Source organism: Panulirus ornatus, chromosome 2, assembly GCF_036320965.1.
Source record: "Panulirus ornatus isolate Po-2019 chromosome 2, ASM3632096v1, whole genome shotgun sequence".
Lineage (NCBI taxonomy): Eukaryota > Metazoa > Arthropoda > Malacostraca > Decapoda > Palinuridae > Panulirus > Panulirus ornatus.
The window spans coordinates 78,867,439-78,884,270 of record NC_092225.1 but is presented as its reverse complement, the minus strand read 5'-3'; the positions used below and the strand labels follow the sequence as shown (position 1 = coordinate 78,884,270).

The window sequence follows — 16,832 nt, the reverse complement described above, 5'->3', positions numbered from 1 at the left end:
GATGCGACGGATGGTGTAGCTTCTGCTGCTGATGGCTTCCCCTGGTGCTTCTGTGAGGTGTAAGTTCTACTACTAGTGCTGCTGGGGTTTCTGTTGTTGCTATATTCAAAAGGTGCTGCAAGATGGACAGGGATGATGACATCAACAATATGATGTCCATCTTCGCATTCCTCCCCGGGTAATCCTACAACCAAGCACGAAAGTCTTCAGGTCACAGTAGCGCAGTGAGGACAACACCTGGACTTCATTCTCATTGCTTAACAACACCGAACTCACTGGACGCCCACGAACTAGAACACTTTCCCTCACTCGTCTCTAGTGGAGGAGATATTAGGTGAAGAATCTACCCAACATCCTTGAACTATTAGAAGCAGAAATGGTTGGCGGGTAGACAGGGATGGAGAAGAATACCAGTCCCACTGACAGCTCAACCCTACCCATAACGACAGGCAAACAACCTATTACGGAGTTCTGTGTCCTGCTAGACTTTCTTTACCGATTACAAAGGCATGAATTGATCGGAAATTATAAAATAACTCCTTTCCGATACCCTGCACCCGGAAGCAAAAGCTTCAGGATTTCCATTTCATTGTCTAAAGTGCCTCCGAATAACGTTCTCATTGGGAGAAAAAATAATGGCTCTCTTTGGAGTCATGTTCGCCAGTAATTTCCGTCGCGAGCTTAACCAGACAAGACGCTGCAGAGAACAGGTGCTGTCGGGAATCTGCTGACCAGCGGCAACATTTCACATGATCTTCAGAACTCGAGGAAAGAAAGTAAACACACAGAGAGAACATTAGACAGTATTGCCCATCATCTTCTCAGCTCAAACGTGGACGATACCTGAAGGAGAAGCCAGCTTCTCGTTTCCCACCTGGGTATAGGGGGAGCCAGTGAGCAAGCAACAAAAACCTTTCCAACAGCAGTTTGTACTCGAAGGGCCGTGTACCCAAGCCCTCTCCCTCCTGCCGGACACGCTCGCTGAAATAATGACTCTAATTATGAGCGCCACACACCCCGGCACGTCAGCTGCCGCTGACAATAACACAAATCTAATTAAGTGGTTTTCTCTGTATTCATTATTAAATCAGACTGGAAATGGCCGGCGCGAAGCCGGTATGAAAAGACGCGCCGCCATGGTAAAAAGCTTCCTACAGGAATTCGCTATAAATTATGCTAAGGACGGCGGGGTTAACGAAGCCAGCAGGTGCGACTGGTGGGTCCTCCACACACACGCACCCACACAAATAACACACACACACACAAGTAAATACGATCACCCATTTTCATCCACTTTTAAACTGACTCGAAATCTCTTTGAGTCAGTCAGTCTCATTCTATAGTTCACCATCAGTTTTTCTCAGTGTCTTGCAGTGGGTCACTCACTGCCTTACCCATGTCCTCTCGGCTCACTGTCCCGCCGCGCCCCTGGAAGGCGTGGCTCCGGGACGCCCTCAAGTCTAAGCCCCCCCTGCCTATTATGCCCCGTCTCCACGGGTCATCCCCGATCACCTACCCTGAACACGCAGTGACTTCCTCAGCACCGGGCCGAGAGGTCATCCCTGGCCAACTGTAGATGCGTAGTGATTGTCTCAGCGACGGGCCAAGAGGTCGTCCTTGGCCATCCGTAAGACACGCAGGGATCGCCTCAGCGACGGGCCAAGAGGTCGTCCTTGGCCACCCGTAAGACACGCAGGGATCGCCTCAGCGACGGGCCAAGAGGTCGTCCTTGGCCACCCGTAAGACACGCAGGGATCGCCTCAGCGACGGGCTAAGAGGTCGTCCTTGGCCACCCGTAAGACACGCAGGGATCGACTCAGCGTCGGGCCAAGAGGTCGTCAACGTGCTGGAGATGTCTCTCCAATCAGGTAATGACCCGTGAGGATCGAGATCCCACACACAAAAAAGGCGTCTTGGAGCCAGTCTGTCACACAAAGGATCTGGTGTGTGTGTATGTGTGTGGAGTGTCCTGGCCACGGGCTGGGGGTCCTGACCACGGGCATAATAACTGTTATATTGATCTTATATTTCCATGTAAATAACTATGAATTGGGGCGAACATAATCACGTAGAAAACTTGTTTTACAGTGGTTCTTACCAACTCTAACGAGACAACAAGACTCGTATGGATCACTTCGAAATTCATGGGACACATCCGGGAAATTCTTTTTTTTTCTACCGTGTACGCCACAGTCTTCAGCACCCACACCAGCAGTGGAAACTAAGATAACACTGACCTGTGGTGTCATGGCACGTAGCTTGTCATCACTGCACACAGGAACGCTGCGCCGGATGGGAATCCTAGACAAGTGGAATGTGTCGGTACTCAAATGGATCCAAACCTTAACCTAGACTCAGCGGCTTATCTTACCTATGTTCTGACTTACCAGAGAAGGAAGCAAAGTTCTCACTCTCACCTAATGTGTTCACTTCCTCTCCTCTGCAACGTTCTGAGGCTGAATCACACTGACTTTTGGCAAACTCAGACCACATTATAGTCCTATATCTTAACGACGACGTATCGACACACCACACTACCTCACCGCTGGCTGCCTGGGGTATAACACGAAGCAGAGATGAATACAAGACCCATAATTCCAGAGAACGATCTATGGTAAGGCAGGGGACCCATGCCAAGCTTGGACCGGGCGAATCCTTCCCATCTCCCATCAGTGATACATTCAGCGTCGCCCATCGCCACACCCAGCCCCTCCATCCCACGCTGTTAACAGTTAATCACATGCAAGACGCGGCTGCATCAGATACGGACTCGAGGATCAATTTCAGCTTTTTGCCACCGTGAAGACAAAAGTCAGGTCCATATAAGGTTAACTAGGACCACAAGGGTCGAGGCTGGCTGGCACAAAGGGATGATGATGATGATGATGATGATGATACCCCTGGCTGAAGATTAATTAATGACCTCACTCCAGCTCGACCCATATCTTGGCCACCATCCCAGAACCATTTACCTTCCTGCATCTTCCAGGAGTCGTCGGTGGGAGCGAGGGAGACGCAAACATCACCTAACTCAGTGCCAGACGACATTCTGGCAAAAGGTACTGCCCGCGCGTAGCAATCACCGCAGGGAAATTTTGCAGTTCGAGAGAGAAAGAGAAAAAAGAATCGTGCGAGTCACCTGCTGGAGAGAGAGAGAGAGAGAGAGAGAGAGAGAGAGAGAGAGAGAGAGAGAGAGAGAGAGAGAGTCAGAGGGTGTCAGCAGTGTGACACTGTGTCAGTGTTAACACCCAGGTGCCTCTTGACGTCCGAGGTTGAGGGGGCCTCCAGAAGCCCCCCCATTAGGGAGGCTGGTGCTGGACACCTCGCCAGGTATTCCTTAATGAAGCGCCACGCCCTCCTCACCCCACACCCACATAACTCCCATTTTCTAATGTATTCAACGCCAGTTCAGTCAACAACCCGAAGCGAACCTTTGATTCGCCTAATCGACTGGGATTCATAAAGACGAATCTGGGTTTACGATATTACTGATAGAAACGTCAAAAAATCGCTCGAGATCAGATGAGTTAATGGTATTCTTAACTCTCATTCCCTGCTTTACATACGTGTGACTTAACCCCTTAACATGAACTTAAGACCCTTGAGCACGACGGAACGACCCCTGAGCACGAAGGAACGACCTCTGAGCACGACGGAACGACCTTTGAGCACGACGGAACGACCTCTGAGCACGACGGAACTACCCTTGAGCACGACGGGACGACCCCTGAGCACGACGGGACGACCCCTGAGCACGACGGAACGACCCCTGAGCACGACGGAACGACCTTTAAGCACGACGGAACGACCTTTAAGCACGACGGAACGACCCCTGAGCACGACGGAACAACCTCTGAGCACGACGGAACGACCCCTGAGCACGACGGAACGACCTCTGAGCACGACGGAACGACCCCTGAGCACGACGGAACGACCCCTGAGCACGACGAAACGACCTCTGAGCACGACGGAACGACCCTTGAGCACGACAGAACGACCCTTGAGCACGACGGAACGACCTCTGAGCACGACGGAACGACCTTTGAGCACGACGGAACGACCCCTGAGCATGACGGAACGACCTCTGAGCACGACGGAACGACCTTTGAGCACGGTGGCACGGACCATAAGCCCGATGCTACGATCCTTGAAGACGACGGTACGACGCCTGAGTGCGATTATAATCTGGTCTTAGACAAGACGCTTATGAGGTCAGGTCAAAGGTCGTACAGTGCTCCAGGGTCGTTATCATGCAGCAGGGATTAATGACTGGTCTCCAGTCATGCATCTGAGCATGATGAAAAATGTCACATGAGAATGTCCTTACACACACACACACACACACACACATGACCTCTCCTTCATCAGTTTGACCTTCAGATGTCCAGGAGAATAAGGAGAAAACTTACCTGTGATGAAGAGGAGACAAAGCTTCATGAAAAAAAATGTACCAAAAGAAGTCATGATTTTTTCCTTTATGATTCTCTTTTTCTTTCCCCATGAGGGGAGACTAATTCAATTTACTATCTTGCCTTTTAGAGCTCTCTGATAGGAAGTCAACAATCCTCTTGAGACCAGGCTCACAGGAGTGACAACTGGGTGACGCTACACATGGTTACAGTGTTCAGTCTCACACTCTATAAAGTGTAGTGACAACACTTAACTTATAGGTCCACAGGTCACATGGGCCACATGTATAGTGAGTGTGTATGTAGTCTTAAAGTTATATTTAACACCTGAAGAAGGTGTTCAAGATTTTTCGGTTGGTGGATGTTGTAAATTACGTTGACGGCCTTAATGACCCTGGCAGTTGATAGGCTTAAAGCCCACACAACCAAACAACCAACCGAGCCTTTGGGTCGATATGATGAACTACATAGCCAAAACGATATTGTTTCTCATTTCCTAGACATCATAAAAACTGAACAGTAATGTCAGAGGTATACAAGTTCTTCTTCCAGCTTCACAGGAAGATAACATCTACACCAAGATAACATCACCACCAAGATAACATCACCACCAAGATAACTTCTACACCAAGATAACTTCTACACCAAGATAACTTCTATAACGAACATCAAAGACAAATACCCAGCACTTAGATAATTCTGTCTGCTTACTCGAGATGAGTCAAATTTCCCACAGTCTTCATCCCTGTAATAATGAACAAGTAAGAGTTCTCTACTATCTCTCGTAGGTGTTCAGTGTTCTCGTCCTGTATGAGGTTACTGGATTCAGACAATGATCGTTGTCGATCAAGGTATCTCCGAGTGCTGAAGGTGTCGACCGAGGCTCATCCACCCCACAATGGTCGTCGACTAAGGCTCTCCCACACTGTACCAGCTGTCGAGTAACGTACACTTCATATCGTAAGGTTGCTCAATAATGTTCTCCCTATGGTGGATGAAGTGGTTCCTTCAACATTCAAGGCTGAGTGAACGGCCCATCATCATCTACCAAGACTAACCCATTCAATTTTCCAAGATGCAAGAAGGTAAATGGTTCTGGGATGGTGGCCAAGATATGGGCCGAGCTGGAGTGAGGTCATTAATTAATCTTCAGCCAGGGGTATCATCATCATCATCATCATCATCATCCCTTTGTGCCAGCCAGCCTCGACCCTTGTGGTCCTAGTTAACCTTATATGGACCTGACTTTTGTCTTCACGGTGGCAAAAAGCTGAAATTGATCCTCGGGTCCGTATCTGATGCAGCCGCGTCTTGCATGTGATTAACTGTTAACAGCGTGGGATGGAGGGGCTGGGTGTGGCGATGGGCGACGCTGAATGTATCACTGATGGGGCATGATGGGTAGGCTGGTGTTGTGGTTTGTTATGAAGGATTCGTCACGTCCCTGACTTATGAGAGGCCGTTCTGTGGGTGAAGGGGGTCATATATCGTCTTGTAACAGACCATTCTCTGGGTTTAGATGTCTTACAATGTCTTATGATAGACGGTTCTCTGGGAGTAAGGGTCTTTTACTGTCTTATGACAGACCATTCTCAGGGTCTTGAGCTCTTATACTGTCTCATGCTGGACGGGTCTCTTGGCACAAGCGTCTTGTACTTTCTCATGACTGACAGTTCTCTGGGTATAAGGGTACTATATTAACTCTGCCTCTCACTATACTCCATGGAAGCAGCGGTGAGTGAGTGTGGAAGGCTATGGGTTCTACAGACTAATGAATCAGCTTTGTGCCACAAGACACAAGATTACCTGCTGCGGTCTGAGCTTTCCTCCGGGAAAATCTGAACGTCCTCGAGGTTTGTGAAATTCAATGCTACACAGACAAAGATCGAGTCTATATTGCAGCAGGATTCATCTGGGGAAGGGCTGGTCACTGCTTATCTTGGATTCCTATTCCTAGATCTACCGGCGGGGGCGCCTCCCAAGTGACGGCCGTAACCCGTCAGGCCAGTGTTATCAGAGCGCTTCCACTGACGGTGCTGGTGGTGGTGAGGGTCGGGGTGTGTAACACGTCGGTTCCCGCCAGATGGTAGCACTCCCAGCACCTCAAGTGACGTGCTGCTTCCTCATGACGCCTCAGGTCAGGTTGAGCCTCAAGATCTTACCATAGTCTGCCAAGGTCGCATATACACATATGACAGTCACCTACGACTTCTTCTAGGGGTCCAGATCTTGTAAACTATGCTTGACACTCACTCTAACGTACCAGATAACCAGACTGATCATGCCAGACTTGAACCAATGGCTTTCCCTAAAACAACCTTTCCCTCGCTACTGTGTTGGAATAATAGTGTCAATGACACCACCCAAGACTTAATCAAGTCTTAGTAGTACCTGTCGCTAGAAATTTCTGAACGTCCTCCTGGTTTCTTACTTAACCATGAGGCGTAAGTTTTTAATAGCATGGGGACTTCTAATATTAGATAAAGAGATGATAAAGAAAGAGGGAGGAGTGGTTTAATAACAGATGTCAAAATGATAAGAAGCATTGAGATGTGCTGTGGCGAAGATAGAGACGACACTCAAGCCAGCCAGCATCTATTAAGGCATAAGAGAACCAGGAACGAGTGTAGCAGGATAAGAGAAGAGAGACACACGAACTATGAAAGGAACGTTGAGGACAAGACAAGACAAAATCGTCAGTTACAGACCTGCTTGTTGGCTTAGGAATTCAGAGAGGGGGTTGTAGAGCACGATGTAGGAAGACGTGAGGAACTGAAGGACAAGTTCAAAAGTGCTTTCACAGCGGAAGACACTGTAGCCTCAACACCAGTGAGTCGTAATGGGAAGGTGGTCTCAGAACGCATCAAGATTCATAGAAAAGACACTTGACAGATTATTAAAGGGTCGTGACCCATACAAGGCTCATGGCCCTGGTGAAGTTTCACCATACGTGCTGAGGATGTGTACAGATACGCTTGATAAACCACTTGAAACACCGTTCAAGACGTCGCTTAGGGGAGGTAAAGTTCCAAGGCAGTGGAAAAGGGCAAACGTCACGCTTGTCTATAAGAAGTAAGACCAGGAAGAGGGGCTGAGCGACACACTCGTCTCCCGGACGAGTGTGGTCTGTAAGGTACTAGAAAAGTTAATCACAAAGCAAATGGATGACGTCCTGCAGAGGAGATGATACCTAAATGAAGGATAACATGATTTCAGAGAATGGAGTTCACGTGTAACGAACCTCTTATACTACGAGGAAGTGAGCTCTGATTTTGGGTCGAATGCTCTTATCTGGACATTCTGAGAGCATTTGACACTCTACCACATGGGAGCCAGTCAGTGCCCAAAATCAACACCACTCATGAGGGAAGCCAGTAATCATCACACAGTAACCAGTATAAAACCAGAACTTAAAATACGACAATAAATCATTATGAAACACGGAGCTAAGATGTGCCAAGCTGCAGCTAATGAGGAGGCAATAATCAACATGAGGCCAGGACCCATTAGAGCACCAGTACCCAACATGAAGCCATCAACATGTCCCTCCCAGTATCAGCGTCTCACCTTACACTCTGGCAAATTAAGAGAAGAAATTTTCTATAAGTCTAATGGGATGCATCTGCTCCAGCTGATACTGTGTGTCCGGAGATGTTATCAAGGGCTCGGCCCTGCCACCCGCGGCTCCTCCTGCTTTTTGCCCACCGAGACAGGTTCCCGGCGGCACCAGCATCCTGGGGTTTTAAAACCACGGGTTAATTTGGCTGGACGTCTGTGCCCGTGGGTCCGTCCATGATGGCCCCCAGCGGGCCAGAGGGTGACAGTGGCTCCGACTGCGTTCAGGTGCCAGGGAAGGGAGGGTCGGCTACGCGGCGTTCGTACGCAGTATGGCAGATGGGACTGAAGTGCGAGAAAGGGAAGATGAGAGAAATTAACGCATTTACCTAATTTAGAAAATGGAGGAGATCAGACAAGATAAAGGTATAATAAACGAGACAAGAGAGATAACAGGACACAAGATAACTGATACACAGTGAAAACCTCGAATTTTGAGAGACCATGAAACCGAGATCAGATCATGTGAGACAACGAGAATGAAAAACCTCTGGAGGTAAAGCGGGAACAATGTGATGAAGTCAGAGAAGACAGGAAAATGAGTCCACTTGAGGGGCTATCATGGAATTAATCAGACAGGTCTCGAGGGGCGGCACCATCATGCTACACAGGTTAATTAATGCTCCACCAAACTCTACGCCGACGACCCATAATGTCTGCTGGTTTTTGTACACACCCTCCACCGTCTCCTGTACACACCCTCCACCGTCCCCTGTACACACCCTCCACCGTCCCCTGTACACATCCTCCACCGTCCCCTGTACACACCCTCCACCGTCCCCTGTACACACCCTCCACCGTCCCCTGTACGCATCCTCCACCCTCCCCTGTACACACCCTCCACCGTCCCCTGTACACACCCTCCACCGTCCCCTGTACACATCCTCCACCGTCCCCTGTACACATCCTCCACCGTCCCCTGTACACATCCTCCATCGTCCCCTGTACACACCCTTCACCGTCCCCTGTACACCCCCTCAAATCGTCCCCTTTGCTAACACGTACATTGCACGTTACGCAAGACTACTTTAGTACACAGGCTTATGTGGTGGAGTGGTCAGCACTGAGGCCCGTGAACCCTACGGGCTCGTGGGGGAGTCCCCACTAAGACACTCATATAAAGTCCACGCCAACACACGTCATCTACCAATCACTCCGCCAGTTCCAATTAGACTCCCACATCCACCATATAACATCATCAGGACACTGGTCAATATCATCATCAAAACACCCGACGAAACACCACAAAAACAAAAGCCAGATACACCACAAAGAATCTTATCCACTTATACAATAGTCTGCAACAATATCTTATACACTTATACAATAGTCTGCTACAATATCTTATACACTTATACAATAGTCTGCAACAATATCTTATACACTTATACAATAGTCTGCAACAATATCTTATACATTTATACAGTAGTCTGCAACAATATCTTATACATTTATACAGTAGTCTGCAACGGTGCTGCAATAAACAAAGAGAACAGCATGCAACAGGAGGAGCATAGTAGCCTCCAACACTAGGGAGACAGTGGCTTTAAGCAGCAATGACATGAGCCTGCAACAGCTTGAGGAAACTAAGCCTTGAACATCAAGAAGTTATCAGCCTCCAACAGTTTGAAGCCAGTAGCCTCCAAGAATCCAGTAGCCTCTAAGAATCCAGTAGCCTCCAAGAATCCAGTAGCCTCCAACATCACATACACAAGACCCTGCAGTATCAAAAACAACAGACGGTAACACAACGAACACAATGGCTCATAACACAAAATAATAACCAAGGAAAAACATATCTTTCTTTTTGACAAAATTTGAAAGCTTTATGTACTTCTGGTCTGGTGTGAAAGCCTGAGGTACCGCGTTATCCACGAACGCAAGCTTGAGCTACGTTTCAGGGTTAAGTGACTTCAGGAACCTTCACACGAGAGTGAAAGCCTACGTATCGTACGTGGTTATATAATCAGGACTTCAGCCCGCGTGCTTCATCTGAAGTGGAAGCTTTACCTGATACCTCTTCGACTGAAAGGTCCATAATTCACACCTCTCTCTTCCAATAACATCCACGAAATTCAATGACGATTTCAGGGAGTCTTAACACCGTCTATAAAGTACAAGGTTCATACTAGTTCCTGTACTGATGCGTTTGCAACATCGCCAGACCCCGACCACTCTTAATGTGGGAGCAAATAGGACGACATCTAGCAAATTCATTCGCTAATGTAAATCTGTAAAAGAATCCTGAGGAGTTGATTTTCATTGTTTCTACCGCCTGGGTTATCCAATCAGTTCGCCCTCACGAGAACACACGGGTCCTTAGCGTCCTCGAGAGGTGGGATCAAGATCGTTAAACACGACACAACACTTCGGTCCAGACCTGTGGCGCGGGTCTGACCATGAGCCACCTCCCGTTGGCCTCGACCTTCCTCAGTTAGTCAGCCGGGGGCTCCGTGACCATCTAAATCATCTGGTCAGGCCCGCTGGCCGTGCCTCCAGCCACTGTCAAGGTATCATGTACATTACAGACAAGAGAAAACACCGCACCAATAATATGATTACACTGAGCAAGGCACAAAGTGCCGACTGACGATCATGAAATGACCTCATATCTATGTTCGACGTAGACATTACAAGACACATTGCGAAGCGCAGTTCCTGGCCAACCTTGTGGCCACATCAGGGACATCGGTCAAAGCCGTTTGCTGGCCATCCATATATGTAGATAGGTATCTTGAACTGTGATCACAATCCCATTCCTTGAAGAATGGGGCCAATAATTTTTTTTCTTCACAGGCAAACTGCAGTCCCTTTACTACAATCACGACTCCTGCTATCCTGGTACTTGTCACAGTGAAAAGAAAACGAGGATCCTTCATCACCAGGGACTACAGATTCGGTTCAATAGATGGTCGCAATGCCACTGTGTTCATCTTAGTCTTGACTGCCACATGACCTTTACAGGAAAGGAAATTTTCCAGATAGCAGACTCCCCAGACAGCACCCTCCCTAGACAGCAGCCTCCCAGACAGCAAGGTCTCCAGACAGCAGGCTCTCCAGACATTAAGAACTCTAGACAGCAAGATCCCGACAGCAGGCTCTCCAGATAGCAGTCTCCATAGCCAGTGGGCTCTCCAGTCAGCAGGCTCTTCAGACAGCAGGCTCCCTACCAAGGAGACTCCTCAGACAGCAAGGTCCTCTGACAGCAGGCTCCCTAATCTACTCTTGTTTCCTCGATGCAAAGACAATCTTTGATGGTGCAAGTTACTGGAGGCTTTATCTAGCAGTCAACAAGAGTCAACAAACTGTTATAAACATCCTAATTTTATTTTATAATGGAATTTACGACAGAATTAGATCCTCCCTACAACAACTTTAGATCCTTCCTAAAACAGAGCTAGATTCTCCCTACAATAGAGTTAGATCCTCCCTGAACAGAGTTAAACCCTCGCTAAATAGAGTTAGATCCTCCCTACATATACAATGTTTATACTGACGAAATAAATATTACTCTTGGTGGAATAAAGCTTCGTAAACAATCACTTGAACAAGCTAAGCAAAGACGAGGCCACGTTGCTGTGAAACCCAGTTTGTTGATACTCCCCCAGCAACAGGTCAACAGGTGTCACACCTTTGTAGCTGATCATATCAACTATAGTAAGTCAACAATGTGGATAGCCAATTCTTCTACGAAATCTGCACTTGCGATGCGGTGAGCATGACGGGCGTTCCATCAGTTCTGTGAACTTAAACCACCTGGGCTATGCATATACAGAAGGAAGAAAAAAATTCTTTTACAAATAGCCAATTAAGGTTGAAAGTTATACGGAAAGACAGATCATAAAATCCTCTCTCTCTGAAAGAGCGATATTCAGCTGGAAATGTGTGGAAGATCCACTCAATCTCTATACTGTAATACTCTTTAGGCAGAGGGCCAGCTTGAGCCTAATACCCACCTCCCTCACTGTGACGTATCCTAGCACATCGCTAACTCAGCTACTATTATCAGCCTGACATGCTACATGCCTAGCAATCCTAGGGGCAAGCAACGTGGGACTGATACAGAGAATCACAGATCAGCACAGTGCTAGGACTGTAACGCTGTAATAAAGCGAAGCTCTACCAACGTTTCCAAAATTACAGGAAAACCTACAAGAACCGTCTTGACGCGCCTTTGGCGAGTGACTGGTAACGGCTGGTAACGAGACAGGCGAGGGAGTCCTCACCAGATCCACTCACCCAGAAGGAATTATAATTCCATTCTTTACTGCTCATGTATTGTTGCTCAAATATGCAATTAGAAGAATCGTTACCGCTATTATCATTCTGTCAATTAATACAACAACAATTCACACAGTTTTCTTTGGTTGTCTGAATACTTTGTTTTCTTTTACAATGCTCCAATTCATGGGGTGACTAATGCTTGCGAGACGCTGGCTCTATGGAAGCGCCTCCATGAAGACAAAAAACTTTTAGTTCTCGTCTATAATCCGTGACGTAAGTTAAATGCGACTTTTCACTTACTGTGATATTATTACGCTCGACTATTTGTGCGCATGATCTTTAACAAATCTGGTAATAGAGGCCAAGAACTAAATGAATTCTACCTGCGTGTCTGGATCAAGGATATGTGTCTCTGTCTTAATATTCGTATTCCATGTCTCTGCACGTACAAGTTTAAGCGTCCTGTAAAGCTACCACCAGCATATATTGCCCTTGTAAGTCTGTGTGAAGGTATTATCAAGGCAAATGACTGCCTCTTGTGTCTGTACGCACGTTCCCTTTGTGTTTAACAACTCCCATTCGTATATATGTGTGCCCTCATAAATGTTCACATCAATGATCGGTGTGCATTTTAACTCACCGCAATACGACTGCTTTTAACCGAGCAATTTGTGACATACGTTCAGCCATGAAGCCTTAATTATTAAACCTTGCAACACCGGGTAGGGAGACTTGAGGGAGGGAGGGAGTCGAGCCGTTCGAACAACGAGACCTCCTCTGCTCGCAGCGTCGATCACCACCTCTTTCCGAGACTGAGGTGATCCTAGGGATCACTTCACCATCCTGTGCCTGAGACAGCCAGACCCACACACACACACACACACACACCGCCCGCCTCCTAGTCTACCTACCTTCCAGCCGCATCGCCCCAAGCCGTGTCGGTGTGGAGGATTACGAAGTCTCACGGTACACACCGCACTCCACCACATCCCTTACCAAACATAGTACTATACAAGGCCTTCTCCCCTGAGCTAGCTGGACCTATCGCCTCCATCATCAATGCTTCTCTCCATTACTCAGAATACCCACGATGATTTGGAGATGTGGATGACTTCCCTAATACTAAAGACATCACTGCCAGATATAAGGTATCAGTAGGAAGAATAACAGAACGGTACAATGAACAACCAAACAGATACAGTCTAGGAAGGCACTTGGGGCCAGTGGTTCTCGACCGTTCTGAGGCCTAAGATAACTAACCCACAGAACGCGTAGCTATGTTACATCTTACTCTGTCAACCAGATAAATGCTTGAGGTTTGAATGAAGTTTAAATAAACAATGTATCTTAAGCAAAATTCATACGAATACTGTTAACGGAGAAGCAACGAACATGTTTACCAAACAAATTGCAATATAATGAACAGAATCAACAAACATCGTTACAAAATAAAGACACGCTAATCATGATGGTCGGACGTGAGCATATACTGAACCTGCGACAACCCCTATGGTCTACCCAGGAACCCCCATGGTCTACCCAGGAACCCCAATGGTCTACCCAGGAACCCCCATGGTCTACCCAGGAACCCTTATGGTCTACCCAGGAACCCCCATGGTCATGACCCACTGCTGGGCACTACTGCTGTAGGCGAAGATAAGTGATACATATGAATCAGGCCGATACCAATATTTTATTGTTACTAATCACCAGTGCATAATCGTGTTCAGTAATTATATTATTATCATATACACATATTTCTAACTGTTCTTTTGCTTTACAGACTGTCGGCTGAATGACTACCTCGCAAGACTATCCCGGTGGACAAATTAGGTCAGTGTGTGTTTTCTATACAATTCTCTCCGATGACAATGTCATGCCAGTATACTGTAAGCTACGGGGACACAGTGCTCCATCATGCCTGCCAATCCTGCTGGCTAATAGGCCAGAGGGATTGTAGGGTAGGGGAGCAGCCTTCTACTTTACCATTCTAGCGTCTCCATCTATATGGATCACAGTTACTGTTCTCCATCACACAACCCTCCTTCTGTCATTTGGTCTTCCCATGTTCCACTACTGCTCACTGTTACAATGAGATTCAAGTGTTCCCCTAACAGTAACAGACAGCAGAGGAACATCACTTTCAGCGTGGCGGGTAAATATAGTACAAAGGATGGTGACTCGTTCATCAGAGAACGAAAAGCATACAATACTATTACTTCAGCTGGGAATATCAGAGATCACAGGAAGACTACTGTGTAACATTCTAAACCAACACATCACAGAAATCATCATCAACTCTGCCACGTCACCCAAATTGCCTCTACTCAGCCAGCCCCAGGGCAGCGTCCTGTCACCACCACTATTCATGTCTCACAACACAGCTGATATTATCCCACCACTTGGTGCCGTGAACATGGACATCTCTGCCGATGACGCCACTCAAATAATAGTCTCGAGCAACTCATTCCCAATACACACCCCGTTTAGTAGTCAAAGGCAACCAGACTAACCACATGTAAACAAACTCATCGCACTGGCTCTAGGTAGAATAAAACAACAAGAGAAACGCACAAGTAAGAAGAGGCACTGACCAGTCTGTACAGATTCTGGTACCGAACCAAACATTACACCTGGTCAGAGCCATGACTATATCTATCCTAACTTACTCTCCTACTTAACTATTCCTCGCCTTCAAACTGCTTACACTGAAGTTATAGATGATTTGAAATAGTGCTGTATGATTCGTGACAATTTGAGAGATGCCCCTACCCCAACTCTATGGTTCTCTTCAGATCCCTTGGTTCCATTCGTTGCCATCGTCACGTATCTAAAACACTTCACTTCCTCCAAATTCCTTCCATTCAAATTCACTCCCTAACTAACCTGTCTCCCTCCACTGCTAAACCTAATAATCTTGTTTTTTCTCACATTTACTCTCAGTTCTCCTTTCACATATTCTCCGAACCTCAGACACCAGCTTCGGCAGTTTCTCTCTACGATCTGCCATCAGTGACATGTTATCAGCAAATAATAAGTGACTCACCTCCATGTCTCCCCACCCTCAACATACTAACTACCTTCTCATCTCTCCGAGACTCTTGCATTCACCTCCCTCGTCACCCCACCAATAAACGGATAAAGAGCCACAGAGATATCAAACACCCCTGCCGCAGACCCATCTTCACCTGCAACCACTCACCCTCCTCTCTACCTACTCGCACACATGCCTTACTCTCTTGTAATAACTTCTCACTGGTTCTAATAGCTCTTACCCCACACCATACATTTGTAAGGTCTTCCACTAGGCATCTTATCAACACATCAACCATACCATACACTTTCTCCAGAGTAATAAGTATTTCTTACACACATTCTTCAAAGCATACGCCTGATCCACACCTCCTCTAACACTCTTGAAACCTCATTGTTCCTCCCCAGTCTGATGCTCAGTGCATCCCTACATCCTCTAAATCACCATTCTCCCGTACAACTTAGCAGATACTCTCAACAAACTTCTCTCTCTGTAACTCGAACAGTCATCCTTGTCCCCCTTGCCTTTATACAATGGTATGATATAGGCATTCAACCAATCCTCTGGCACCTCATCACAGTCACTGCATATACAAATCAACAACAGAAACTGACCTGTAGCATTATCCACTCCAGCCGCCTTCCCACATTTCATCTTATGCGAGGCTTCACCACCTCCTCTCTTTTCACCAAACCACTCGCCATGACTCTCTCGTTTCGCATACCAACCCGACGCAAACATTATACATCTGCCTCTCTATCATCAAACACATTCAATAATCCTCCAAAATACTCACTATCTCCTCTTCTCTTCATCACTGCCTGCTACCACTTCTCCAACAATGTTCCAATTTGTTCTATTGTTTTTGTCGCAAAATTAACCTCCTTCCAAAACACATTCTTATTCTCTGTGAAGTGTGCTGACACTCGCTCACCCTAACTCGTATCTACCTTCTTGTTCAGCATCTTGCACCATGACCTCCTGCCGCTTTCTCTTTTACATTCCCCAATCACACGCGCTCCTTCCCTGTACAAATACAGCCTATCCATCTATCTTTTCTCTGTAACTAATAACCAACTTCGTCATCCTACCACTCACTACGCTTTCAACACATGCCCATCTCCAGTGTTCCTCATGCTACACACTTCTCTAGCAGCATCTGGTGTGTGAATCACTTACTTGTGAACGAGGAGAGGGTGTGGGCAGCAGCTGGGAAGACGTAATCCAACACCACCAACCACCACGAACAATACACCAGACCTGAAAAATAAATCACAGTAAATCAAATGCCTAAGACCAGTGGTCTGAAATATCTACACCCTAGCCACATCACAACTGGAACCACAGGTCACTAGTGCTGTCAGTGGCAGGGTAGCGAAGCAGTTACGTCTCCCACACGGCCGTGGTGAAGGGTCTGGCTGACTGACGTTACGGGCAAAAGTAATCAAAATACCTCAGCTTTTTTTTTTTTTTTTGACCGTGTTTTAACCCGGTCAGAACCTAGCATTTCACACCGTGGTCACCAGGTGCGAACACCCCTTCCTCACACC

The 16,832-nt window shown here is 47.1% G+C and overlaps 1 long non-coding RNA gene across 1 annotated transcript in view; it reads right to left on the bottom strand.

The window, feature by feature from the left end:
* Positions 1–16,535, bottom strand: part of LOC139752958 (uncharacterized) — a 63,129-nt gene extending 46,594 nt beyond the window's left edge. Inside the window, exon 1 of the long non-coding RNA XR_011713623.1 lies at positions 16,462–16,535. This is a non-coding gene — a long non-coding RNA (uncharacterized lncRNA). The remainder of the gene's footprint in view (positions 1–16,461) is intronic.
* Between the last annotated feature and the right edge of the window lie 297 nt (positions 16,536–16,832).